This window comes from Schistocerca piceifrons, chromosome 2, assembly GCF_021461385.2.
Source record: "Schistocerca piceifrons isolate TAMUIC-IGC-003096 chromosome 2, iqSchPice1.1, whole genome shotgun sequence".
In the NCBI taxonomy this organism is placed as follows: Eukaryota; Metazoa; Arthropoda; class Insecta; order Orthoptera; family Acrididae; genus Schistocerca; species Schistocerca piceifrons.
The window spans coordinates 711,524,123-711,536,908 of record NC_060139.1 but is presented as its reverse complement, the minus strand read 5'-3'; the positions used below and the strand labels follow the sequence as shown (position 1 = coordinate 711,536,908).

At 42.9% G+C, this 12,786-nt stretch overlaps 1 protein-coding gene across 1 annotated transcript in view; it reads left to right on the top strand.

Annotated features, from left to right (window-relative positions):
* The window catches only part of LOC124775784 (venom serine carboxypeptidase-like), an 87,041-nt gene that overhangs the window by 38,293 nt on the left and 35,962 nt on the right, over positions 1 to 12,786 (top strand). The gene's annotated exons all lie outside the window — the stretch shown is intronic.

Here is a 12,786-nt window from a genome sequence, read left to right as displayed (position 1 = left end):
ATGCTGTTTTCAATTTTCAAAGTAAGAGGGCATATGCAGTCCTGTAATCTTTATTTTTTTAAGTTGCCATGCATCTAATTAGTAGTATAAATTTCATTATACATGGTGAATAACCTACATCTACGTCTACATCATTCTCCGCAAGTTACGTAATGGTGTGTGGTGGAGAATACTTTTTGTACCACTAACTGAGCGCTACAGCCCTGTTCCACTCGCGAACACCGCGTAGGAAAACTGATTGTTGGTAAGCATTTACATTGGCTCCAATTTCTCGAATTTTCTCCTCGTGGTCATTGCGCAATACATATGTGGGAGGAAGCAATACGTTGGCCGACTCCTCCCGGAAAGTGTTCTCTCGAAATTTCTATAATAAATCTCTCCGTGATGCACAACGTATCTCTTGCAACGTCTGCCAATGGAGTTTGTTGAGCATCTCCGTAACGCTCTCGTGCCGGCTAAACGGTCCCACGATGAAACGAGCCGCTCTTCGTTGGATCTTCTCTATCTCTTCTATTAGTCCTACCTCATATGGATCCCAGACAGATGAACAAGACCCAAGAATCGGTCGAACAAGCGCCTTAGTGCCTTATGAGCCAGCTCGTTCGTGGATGAGTTACATTTTCTTAAGATTACTCCTATGAATCTGAGTCTAGCATCTGCTTTTCCCACTGTTTTATATAGTCACTCCACTTAAGGTCGCTCTGGACAGTTTACGCTAGACACTGTTTTCAGCCGTTTGTCATCAATAGTGTAGCTGCACAGTAGCGGATTTCTTTTCCTATGTACAGGCAATATGTTACATTTATTCAGGTTCAGGGTCAACTGCCAGAACTTGCACCATTCATCAATTCTCTGTAGATCATTCCACAAATCGTTACTGTCTTCTGGCGTTGCTACTTACTTATAAACAACCGTATCACCTGCAAACAGCCTTAAAGAGCACCCGACGCTTTCTGCATCATTTATATACAGGATATCCCAGCTATCTTGTCCACCCAAAATATCTCTGGAACAATGACAGCTATTGGAAAACGACTTTCACAGGTATCAATGTAGGGCTGGGGCCCATGAATGTACATATTTGGAAACATTCTAAAACGAAAGCATTTGTGTTTTTTAACACTAACTTTTGTTTTTTAAGTGGACCTCCTATATTTTTTCTTCAGCAATCCATAGCATGACAAAGCACATACACAATGGCGTTGATTGCATCGCAATATTCCCATTACATCCCGAGATATTGAGACGCGAAATTGACGCTTGAAACACCCGACATGCGGTGCTAGCGCACGTCCTGAGGCTCAGGCGTGAACCCCATGCTGCCCGTAATCGCGATGTGATTGCCATGCGTAATCACACTTCCATACTTATCAAGAGGTCCGAAACGAATAATACGGTCTGCTGCCATCCTGCGTTAACGTCGTACATTCCAGTAGGTATTTATCCCATAGGCTAGGGGTGATGCGGTTCTGTAACATATCTGTGTACCGCAACGTTAGTCACAAAGTTAACTTCACTTATCGTTAATCCGTTACTAAAAGGGTAATGCCGTTCAACGTTAAAACTTTACTTTACTGTAGATCTAGCGCAAGTGACAGTTAATCATTCACTCGTAATAGTAAAATTCATGTTGACGGTTTTAGTGAAACGAGCAAGTGAACTAAAAGTTTTTCCGTTGTTTAGGTAAAAATGTTTTGATTTGGGAAGTTGAGGTAGGACATAGAAGATGAATGTAAACAAGTTTAACCAATTAGTTTTATTATCACATAATTATAAATGTTATGTTTATCTAATGCGTTAAATGACAAATTGTTGCAAACAAATGTTTCTTAACATCACTGGGTAAAATGGCCCTTTGTAGAAACTTCCACTGTGATACCAGCACTACATACTAAACATAGCGTTCACATCTCATGCCCAAAGTGATGCCCATTGGCTTGCATGCATAGGGTCACTCTGCGGATGAAGGATGTCCTACTTCGTGCTACTGTTTCCTCTTTGATGGCTGTACAAGCATCAATAATGTGTTGCTTCATGTCGTCTGGTGTTTTTGGTTCATGTTGGTAAACAGCATCCTTCACTGCTCCCCAAAGAAAATAATCCAGCGGTGTAAGGTCCAGAGATCGGGCAGGCCACCTAACTGGATCACCTCGTCCAAAGCACCTACCAGGGAACTTACGGTTCAGAAGTCGTCGTGCTCGTAAGGCGTTTTGTGCAGGGCATCCGTCATGCTGATACCACATGACCATTCTCCGGTTCAGAGGTACGGTGTCCAAGAGAACAGGAAGATTGTGTCGTATAAGTCTGGAGAATTGCCTGCCATTTTGGATGCCATTTATAAAGAAAGGTCCGATAATTGTATCTCCAATAATCCCACACCAAACATTAACTTTCTACGGACGTTGATGCTCTACCTGACGGAGCCATTTTGGATTGTCTGCGGACCAATAATGCATATTCCTCATATTGACAATTCCTTTGTTGGATAATGATGCCTCATCGGTAAAGAGAACATCTGCAAAAAAATTTGGATTAGTCAGAAGTTTTTGCTGAGCCCACCGACAAAATGTTACCCCATTGCGGAAGTCATTTCCATGAAGAGCCTGGTGTAAATGAACATGGTAGGGATGGCATTTATGACGTTTAAGAATACGCTGTGCACTTGATTTCGACACACCAACTTCACGTTCAATTTGACGTGTGCTGATTTGAGGATTCACAGCTATGGTAGCGAGCACAGCAACTTCAGCACGTTCATCTGTGCGTGTTCTAGGACGATGCCGAGGTCTTGGATTTAAGCTTCCCGTTTCACGTAGATGAGATGTGAGACGACCAAACATCCGGCGCGAAGGCGATGGCTTGTCAGGGAATCGTCTTCTGTACAGCCGTTCTGCCTGAACAGCATTTCGTCCACCTACAACAGGGTACAGTACAGGTATGTAGAGTAGGGTAGAAAACAGACATATTAACTTAATAATCATAATGTTCGCTAACAGTACTATCAACAAACAAGCACTCTCATAACGTATTTACCGTCAACGTACATCTTCCATAGATCAGCAGCATTTCTACCAATCTTCATGTGTGTACATTATACTGTACAGTATAAGTTCCACAACACAACGTTTATTTACAATGTGTACTACCTCCGTGCCGTCACTAGATTACTCTGATGCACGACTACACTGGCAAGCGATGTACTGCACGCCAAAGCAAGAACAAATGGGATGCTCGGAGGGTGGTGGAGTACAGGAGTTTGCATGGGTCGGAAATCATAAATAAGGCGAAGTGGTAACTGTGGCAGTAGTGGGAACTACGTTGGACACTTGACTAGGTAGAGCCAGGCCCTGCGCGACAGGCACAATGGATGATATAACGCATTAGATAAACCTTATTTTGGGTGTGCAGGATAAATAAGACAACCTGACGGGTGTACACCGATCGGTACTGGTTCATATTGTGTACGTAGATACGTAAAACGTGCAAGAGGGAAACAATTATGTGCTTATGAGAGTTGATGGCAGCAGACCGTATTATTCGTTTCGGACCTCTTGATAAGTATGGAGGTGTGATTACGCATGTCAATCACATCGCGATTACGGGCAGCATGGGGTTCACGCCTGAGCCTCAGGACGTGCGCTAGCAGCGCATGTCGGGTGCTTCAAGCGTCAACTTCGCGTCTCAATATCTCGGGATGTAATGGGAATATTCCGATGCAATCAACGCCATTGTGTATGTGCTTTGTCATGCTATGGATTGCTGAACAAACAATATAGGAGGTCCATTAAAAAAAACATAAGTTAGTGTTAAAAAACACATATGTTTTCGTTTTAGAATGTTTCCAAATATGTACATTCATGGGCCCCAGCCCTACATTGATACCTGTGAAAGTCGTTTTCCAATAGCTGTTATTGTTCCAGAGATATTTTGGGTGGACAAGATAGCTGGGACACCCTGTATACTGTAAACGGCAACGGTCTTATCACACTTCACTGGTGTACTCCAGAAATTACCTTTACATCTGTCGATTTTGTTCCCTTAGCCGGCCGGAGTAGCCGTGCGGTTTTAGGCACTACAGTCTGGAATCGCGCGACCGCTATGGTCGCAGGTTCGAATCCTGCCTCGGGCATGGATGTGTGTGATGTCTTTAGATTAGTTAGGTTTACGTAGTTCTAAGTTCTAGGGGACTGATGACCTCAGAAGTTGAGTCCCATAGTGCTCATAGCCATTTTTTGTTCCCTTAAAAGCGACATGCTGTGTTCTGTCTGCAAGGAAGTCTTGAATCCAGTCACAACTCTGCTCCCATTCTTGATAAGCTCGTTTTTTTTTCGCTAAACGGCAGTGCGGGACGGTGTCAAATGCCTTCCTGAAGTCAAGGTACACCGCATCAACCTGAGCGCCATTGTCTACGGCGCGGCGCTGTGAATCTTATGGAGGAGCAGAGAGAGCTTAGTTTCGCACGATCTTTGTTAGCGGAATCCATGTTGATTTTTAAGAGGAGATTTTCATTCTCCAAATACGTCATAGTAGATGAGCATAAAAAAATGTTCCATAGTTCTAAAATAGACGTCAACGATATGCATCTATAATTGCGTGTTCTAGAAACGGGAATGACCTGCGCTTTCTTCCAATCGCTTGCTAAAGCAATTTACTATAAATTTCTGCTAGAAGGGGAGCAAGTTCTTTAGCATAAGCAGTTGAAGAAACTTGCACCCCAAATATTGCGGAAATAGAAAGTGTTATTGGTGTGCAATTTTCACAGACTGAGTCGATAATCAGGGCTCGTATTTTTAGAGAATAAACTGATTGTAATAATACTTAGAAAGTGTATTGTTCGAACAATATTTAAATGGAACAATGCCTATTGACACTAACAAACGACAAACAGGATAAGTTTGCAGTTTTCGGAAACAAAACTTCATTTCTCTTTTATAAAGCTGTATTCAATAAACGCAAGTCTGTGGGTTTAACACGATCAGAAGGTTTCGGACCTCTGTGGCTATTACAAAAAGATCCTACTACGGACAACACAGAAAGAAAAAAAGTAACAGTGGTGCATTTTTCCGTAATTTTCCATTATCATATATCAACGATTTAACAGTATACTTACAACGTATACCGTACAGAAAACTTGTGGGTCATGCACCTGTTTAACAATGAATCAGCAGTTCGCAGTGTGCATATGAAACAAAGGCACATACAGAGTGAATACAAATATGTAAGCGGTAACATGAGAATTAGATCGCCAATTTACCGGAAACGCACATACCATATTCTGAAATTTATTTACCAGTTAACAGCGTGTTCTCCATTTACCGGTATCTTTTTATGTGGTCACAAACCTGAACACTGATGTAAATTGTAGAAGTCGTTGAGTGCTTACAGATTGACTCCTTGTGTAAAGACTACGCTGATCAAGCTGTTCGCTAAGGCGCTGCAGTCATGGACTGTGCGGCTGGTCCCGGAGGAGGTTCGAGTCCTCCCTCGGGCATGCATGTGTGTGTTTGTCCTTAGGATAATTTAGGTTACGTAGTGTGTAAGCTTAGGGACTGATGATCTTAGCAGTTAAGTCCCATAAGATTTCACACACATTTAAACATTTTGAACAAGCCGTTAGTTTCCTTGTGGCTCCCAACACCGTTAGTGTACGTATGAAAAATTTACTGCCGTGTCATTTCCAGTGGATGACGATATGAAGCAGACATACAATAGATATGACAAGGTTCCATGTTAACAGCAGTTTGTTTTTCATAATTTCTGACTCCAAGAAACCTTCCATATAAGCCTCACCTGCAATGAAACTTTTGTGAGTATTTTTGACACTTACGACTTATTTGTACTGTCTTCCAGATAAAATTAACTCTGTTGTTCTGTTGTTTCTTTACATGTGTTAGTCGACTGAAAATAATATTTTGATCGAAATTCGCTATCGTATGAAATATATTCTTTCAGAAACTCTTCGGTGCTTAGTAATAACGTCATTCTAGAATTTAAGTACTTTATAGCCAACATGTCTTTGCCTCTATATGGTGCACAAAGAGCTGAAAACAACCAAAACGGATTGTTCGCGCATGTTGTAAGGCAAGTGGGTTGGAGAAAACATTGCCAAAACAGCAGTATGCCTATATGTAAAATGCACTGTCATTCTAACATGAACCATGTGTCGTGGTGTATTGAAGAAGAAATTAGATTCTCCAGCCGTGCAAGAATTTACGAGAGTACTAGGGCGGCTGATGTGGATCGGTCACTGTGGTTGGGCATAGCCAGAGATTTACACTGAAGTGCCGAAGAAACTGGTATAGGCATGTGTGTTCAAATACAGAGATATTTAAACGGGCGGAATTCGGCGCTGCGGTCGGCAAAGCCTGTGTAAGAGAACAAGTGTCTGGCGCAGGTGTTAGATCGGTTACAGCTGCTACAATGGCAAGTTATCAAGATATAAGTGAATTTGAAATGTGTACTGTCGGCACACGGGTGATGGGACACAGCATCTCCGAAGTAGCGATGAAATGGGGATTTTCCCGTACGATCATTTAACAAGTGTACAATGAATATCAGGAATCCGGTAAAATACGAAATCTTCGAAATCGGTGCGGCCGGAAAAGGTCCTGCAACAACGGAACCAACGACGACTGAAGAGAATCGTTCAACGTGACAGAATTGCGACCCTTCCGCAAATTGCTGCAGACTTCAGTGCAGGGCCATCAACGTCAGCGTGCGAACCACTTAACGAAAGATCATCGATATGGGCTTTCGGAACCCAAACCCCACTCGTGTACCCTTGATGACTGCACGGCACAAAGTTTTACGCTCGCCTGGGCCCGTAAACACCGACATTGGACTGTTGATGAGTGGAAACATGTTGCCTGGTCAGACGAGTCTCGTTTCAAATTGTATCGAGCGGATGGACATGAACGGGTATGGGGACAACCTCATGAGTCCATGGACGGTAGATGTCAGCAGAGGACTGTTCAAGCTGGTGGAGGCTCTGTAATGGTTTGGGGCGTATGCAGTTGGACTGATATGGGATCTCTGATACGTCTAGATATGACTGACAGCTGGAAACTACGTAAGAATCCTGTCTGATCACCTGCATCCATCCATGTCCATTGTGCATTCCGAAGGAATTTGGCAATTCCAACAGGAGAATGCGACACCCCATACGTCCGGAATTGCTGCAGAGTGGGTCCAGGAACACCCTTCTGACTTTAAACACTTACGCTGGGCACAAAACTCCCCAGACATGAACGTTATTGAACATATCTGGGATACGTCGTAACGTGTTGTTCAGAAGAGATTTCGACCCTCTCGTACTCTTACGGATTCATGGACAGCCCTGCAGGATCCATGGTTTCAGTTCTTTCCAGCACTACTTCAGACAGTCGAGTCCATGCCACAATGCGTTGCGGCACATCTGCGTGAGCCCTACACGACATTGCGCAGGTATACCAGATTTTTTGGCTATTCAGTTTACTTGGATGTCTGTAGCTGTAAGTCGAAGAACTTAACAATAAAAGAGGAATACTTTATTCCATAATAAAGGTTATTACTTCGGTAGAAATGTGCAGACTGATGGGCGAAACATTGTGCTTACTGATGACAAGCAGTAAGTTTCCTCGAAGAGTTGGTAAGTTCCGCACGCCGATGCCAAGTAGGGCCTACGACAGCTAGCGGCTACAGTTTCGCAGAAGTGCTGTGATACGAGCCGCTGCCTGAGATGCGGTCCTGCAAGGCGGAAGAACCAGTCAGCCAGACCAGGAGCAACGAACGGCCCTGCAGTCAACAACCGCGCCCTGGAGCCCTGCCAGACCGGCGCAGCGCTGCTGCTGACCTTGTGACTCGCGACGGGCAAGCGGGCCGAGCCTACCCAACACCACACGGCTGTCAACGTCCTCTGGCTATGCGGAACACCGACGCCGTATGCAGATTTAGTTCGCGGTTTGGCAGTGTGATAAAGCTACATACAAAAACATCTTGGGCAGCAAATGTCTTTGTTTCAATTTGCGCGCTTGGTGAGATTTCGATCAGACTATTTGTTTACTTTCAGATATTGCAGCACCTGAATTATTTTAAGCGTCCTCTTACAAGAATTTTTTCATATGTGAACGGAAAGTCATGTCATTCACAGCAGACATGGCCCGAATGACTGACCGAGTGGTGGCTCAGTCGTTAATGTATTGAATTCCTCTCTTGGCTGATGGAATGCATGTAGACGAACAACAATGAAAATACTCTGACGGAGAAAACAGCAACACCAGGAGGGAGTTGAATGACGTAACCGAAAGTTAGTAGGTGTGTTTCTTCATCTGAAAGTAACGCCTATTCAAATTTCGCTTCAGTCGCATAAGAGTGGAGCTAGTAGTGTTACTGCAAATATGTAAATAAGTTTTGCTTTAAACACACGCAGTGACAGCCGCGAGTGTTACTTATCCTTGAGATTGGACGTGGTGACTTGGTCTTAGTCAAGAATACCTTTAAGGCGATAGAGCCACCATTATCAACAATTCAGTGAGTTTGGACGACGTGTATAATATAGCTACGAGAGGCTGTATATTACTTTTGTGATATAGCAGAAACACTTGGGAAGAAGGTAGCCTTAGCACATGATTGTTGGCAGCGGTGGTCACAGGAATGTATGCTCACAAGAAAACCTACGTCCGGACGGCCACGTGGTGCTGCCGAGAGGGAATACAACTGGGTTGGGCGTATATGGCTCTGGCGCATCATACTCCATCTGTAGCAGTCATTTGAACAGCTGTTGGCACCACAGTGGCACAACGGACTGTTACTTCAAAAACAGTTCCGAGCCAGACTCCCTGTAGCGTCCATTCCACTGACTGGAAACCACGGCTATTTTAATCTTCAGTGGTGTCAAGCGAGAGCTCAATGGAGGACAGGGTCGAGGTCTGTTGTGTTTCCTGATGAAAGCTGGACCTGTCCCAGTGCCAGTAATGGCCATGTGTTGGTTAGAAGGACACTTGAGGTCGTGCAGGAAACCCGTCTGTGTGCTATACATGCTGGACCTACACGTGGAGTTATGATCTGGGATTCGATTTCGTGTGACAGCAGGAGCACTCTTCTGGTTATCCCACGCACAATGACTGCAAAATTGTATGTCAGTCTGGTGATTTGACCTGTTGTGCTGCCGTTCATTAATAGCATTCCACGGAGTATTTTCCAACAGGATAACACTCGCCCACATACCGCTGTTGTAATTCAACATGCTCTACAGAGGGCCGACATGTTGCATTGGCCTGCTCGATCACCACATATGCCTCCAATTGAGAACATATCGCACATCATCGGACGACAAGTTCAGCTTCATCCACAAACAGCATTAACTGTCCATGTATTGAGCGAGCGGGATCAACAAGCATGGAATTCTGTCCCACATACTGACATCCGGCACGTGTAAAACAGGATGAAAGCACGTTTGTGTGGTTGTGTTCAAGATTCTTATATGCTCTACTCTAATTATTTTTTGGTGTTGCAATTTTTTCCGTCAGTGTATATACTAATCGAAACAACTAGTTTCTACCTGTTTCATAGAGTACGCTGATCACGAAATCTTTCATAAAATCTTCGATTAGGTCTGGTTTCGAACATATACTGTGTAAATGTTTGTTTGTGTTTGTGTGTATGTATGTGTGTGTATGTGTGGGTGTGGGTGTAGGTGTGTGTGTCCGTCTCTGTGTATGGGTGGGGAGGAGGAGAGAGCGCCTTGCAATGTAAGACTGTGATTTGTAGTGTCTACCTTGTAACAAGACAGACTGTGAAATGGACCAGTAGATAAAAGATCCACAACTGCCTTAGGACAAACCTGAACTGTTGAATTCTAGATTGCATAATTACTCTATCCAATCTATTGTCGCCAGACTATTGCTACAAACTAGTGTATCAGAGGAATTCAACACAGGAAGCTCAGCTCATTCATTTATTTATACCCTCCATTACACTTAGAGTTGCATCACACACAGATGCTGCAGACGGCAGCACAGTAAAGGTTCCTGGTCCGATCCGGTATCAACATGTTGCTAATGACTAGGATTTCAAAGAAATTCAACACAGTGGACTCGGTTCACATATTTATTCACAGCGTCAATTGCAACGACAGTTGTATCACAGAGACATGCTGCAGAGGGCAGCAAAATCTAAACTTTTATATAAGATGCCAACAGATGACGTAAGTGTCTCTTACTACGCAACAAAGACCACAAACCTTGTGTATTGGCATACTCCATTCAATTTCTTTTCACAAATGACAGTAACTTGACATTGTGCAGTAATTTAGAAAGCATCGGGGCAGATGTGGAAACTAACTACACAATTCATCATTGGGAACTTTTAATACATTTATTATTTTAAGCTTAATTATGCCATTTACCAATTTCTGGCTGTGGATTCCAAGTCGTTACGCAACCTAAATGAAGGACAATTGTCAGTATGAAGCTACTGTTACAGAGGCGACGGCATTCTTGTATAAAACATTCTGAGATTACTGGCCGCGTCATATCTGGGTAAAATCTCGGACTTTAGATGAAATCCTCCTTCGACTTTGTCATGAACAACTGACTGTTTTGTTTGACGTTGTGGTAAACATTTATAGCCCATAAAAAACTTATGATTGGTCTGTGTGCGTCATCGTGGCGTTATGCTGGCAGGGATTGTGACCATGTCCGTATCGTAAGAAAGTAAAGAGTTCAGCGCATTTCTGTGTGTGTTGCCAGAGTCGAGGAGTCACTTCCACCATTCTACATACTGCGCTCTCTTTCTAGACAAATAGTAGTAATTATAACGTGCACGAACAACGTCAACCGAAATATCTGCTATAGTCTTAATGATGCGTGAAAGCGAGCGATCGACGCTGAGAAGAGAGGCTGTTTACGTTCCTACAAGAGCGATGGCACCACCAACGCAGACATGGGCACAATCTCTGGCAGCATGATTTAATTATGACATACATCGATTAATCAGAAGCCGTCTAGGGGCTATAAGTGGTCATCACAACCATGGACGTATAATAAGGGCATCCGTCATGGCGTCACAAACGTGAAGCCGGCGTCCACTATGTCAGTTGCCCTAAACATTGGCTACAGATGGAAGTGTTTTGATCAAAAATACCAGGTTGTGTCATTTACAGGTGTACTAACCACTACGATTACAGTCTAAAGTATAAAGGAACCACATTTCATTCATAACTGGAATCAGTGAAGCGGTATGTTTTCTTAATATACCGGTACATTTATTCTGGTTACGCTGTTTACTTTTACTGTAGTGGTTTTGTGTCACTTGACCTTAGGGTTCCTATCAGTCCAACTCGAGTACCTCTTTGTGGAAACGCTATGAGAAGGAAAGTTTGGAAACCGACCAAACATGGCAAAATATGTTGTCAGCATTATCAGGAAGAAGACAAGGACCGAACATCTGATTCGTTAGTCCGTGGTAAAGAAGGAAAATGCTAGATTACGAAGGCACCCTTTTCATACCAGATAATTGTCTTGTTGGCTATTTTAAAAGTATAACAAAAAGAAAGTTACTTTAACATAAGCGAAATGCGTATTATTACTGGGTCAAATAATAGATTTCGGACCACACAAACGTCTGAAAATGATTGTGTTGTTCAAGAAAGCACTGTAACATTTTCTGTTGAAGAGAGCTGTTGGGTGCATCCGACTGAAATGAAGAAGAAGAAGAAATATCTGTAAACAGTAGTCCGCTAATACTTTGGAGCATCGAACACGACGATGCCGGCCTCAAAGCTGTAGTGCCATGTCCCCTTGTTACCCTTCTACGACCACGGTGCTCAATTGTTCTTAATGAAAAGGATGAAGTATTTCACCGAATGCTCCATATTCTACCCAGAAAGTACACCGAGAATCTTTTATACAACGAACGACTTGTAGATTATTACGGAATACGGGCAGTAGCTCACAATTGGTTCACCTCCTACTTTAACAACAGATAGGAAAAGGTCGTCGTTATCCACAGTGTTGATGATGGTTTTGATGTTAGGTCTGAGTGGGGTGCAGCATACTGCTGCATGCATTTTCATTAAGCTACCACAAGAGTTCAAAAATGTTTCAAATCGAAACTGAGGAATTTTTTCTCATGGGTCAATACTTCCATTTCGTTGAGGAGTTCCGTAAAACATTAAGTTGATTCTTATGTTACATTTTTTAAGCTGATTCTTATGTTACATTGTTCATTGCGTTTACTTAAACTTATGGCTTGACTTTTTTGCGTCCATAAACGTTTAATTTAGCTGTTAATGGTTTTATGTTGTAATTTCATGTATTGACAAGTTCCATGATCTTAGAGATTTGTTCCTCAATTTGGTCCTACACAGCTAGAAGAGTAAATAAATAAAATAAATAAAAGCAACATTACTGTGTCCCGCAACACATCAGTCACAGGCTCATAGTGCTCATTTTGATGTCGGTGAGACGTAATGGTACTTCTTTTCACGTCTACAGTTCGTTCATTGTATCTCCAGTGCTTCATACTGACGTAACATTGATCTTTCCAGTCAGGACAGGGTGCTTTGGGTTCTACTTTTACGATATCCCTTTACAGTGTTGATCAAAACTTTTCTACACATTTGGATCAAGTAGGAGCACTCTTCCTGGGTGTTCGATTTTCACACATTTTTGTGTATAATATGCGATGTAGTGGTCTGTCCTGTCTCGTGGTATACCAACCAGTTCGCAAGAAACAACAATTTTATTTCCAGTTCGTAAAGCTCTCTTACGAGAGGACAACTCCTTGTACTCTATAGCTGGTGGTCCG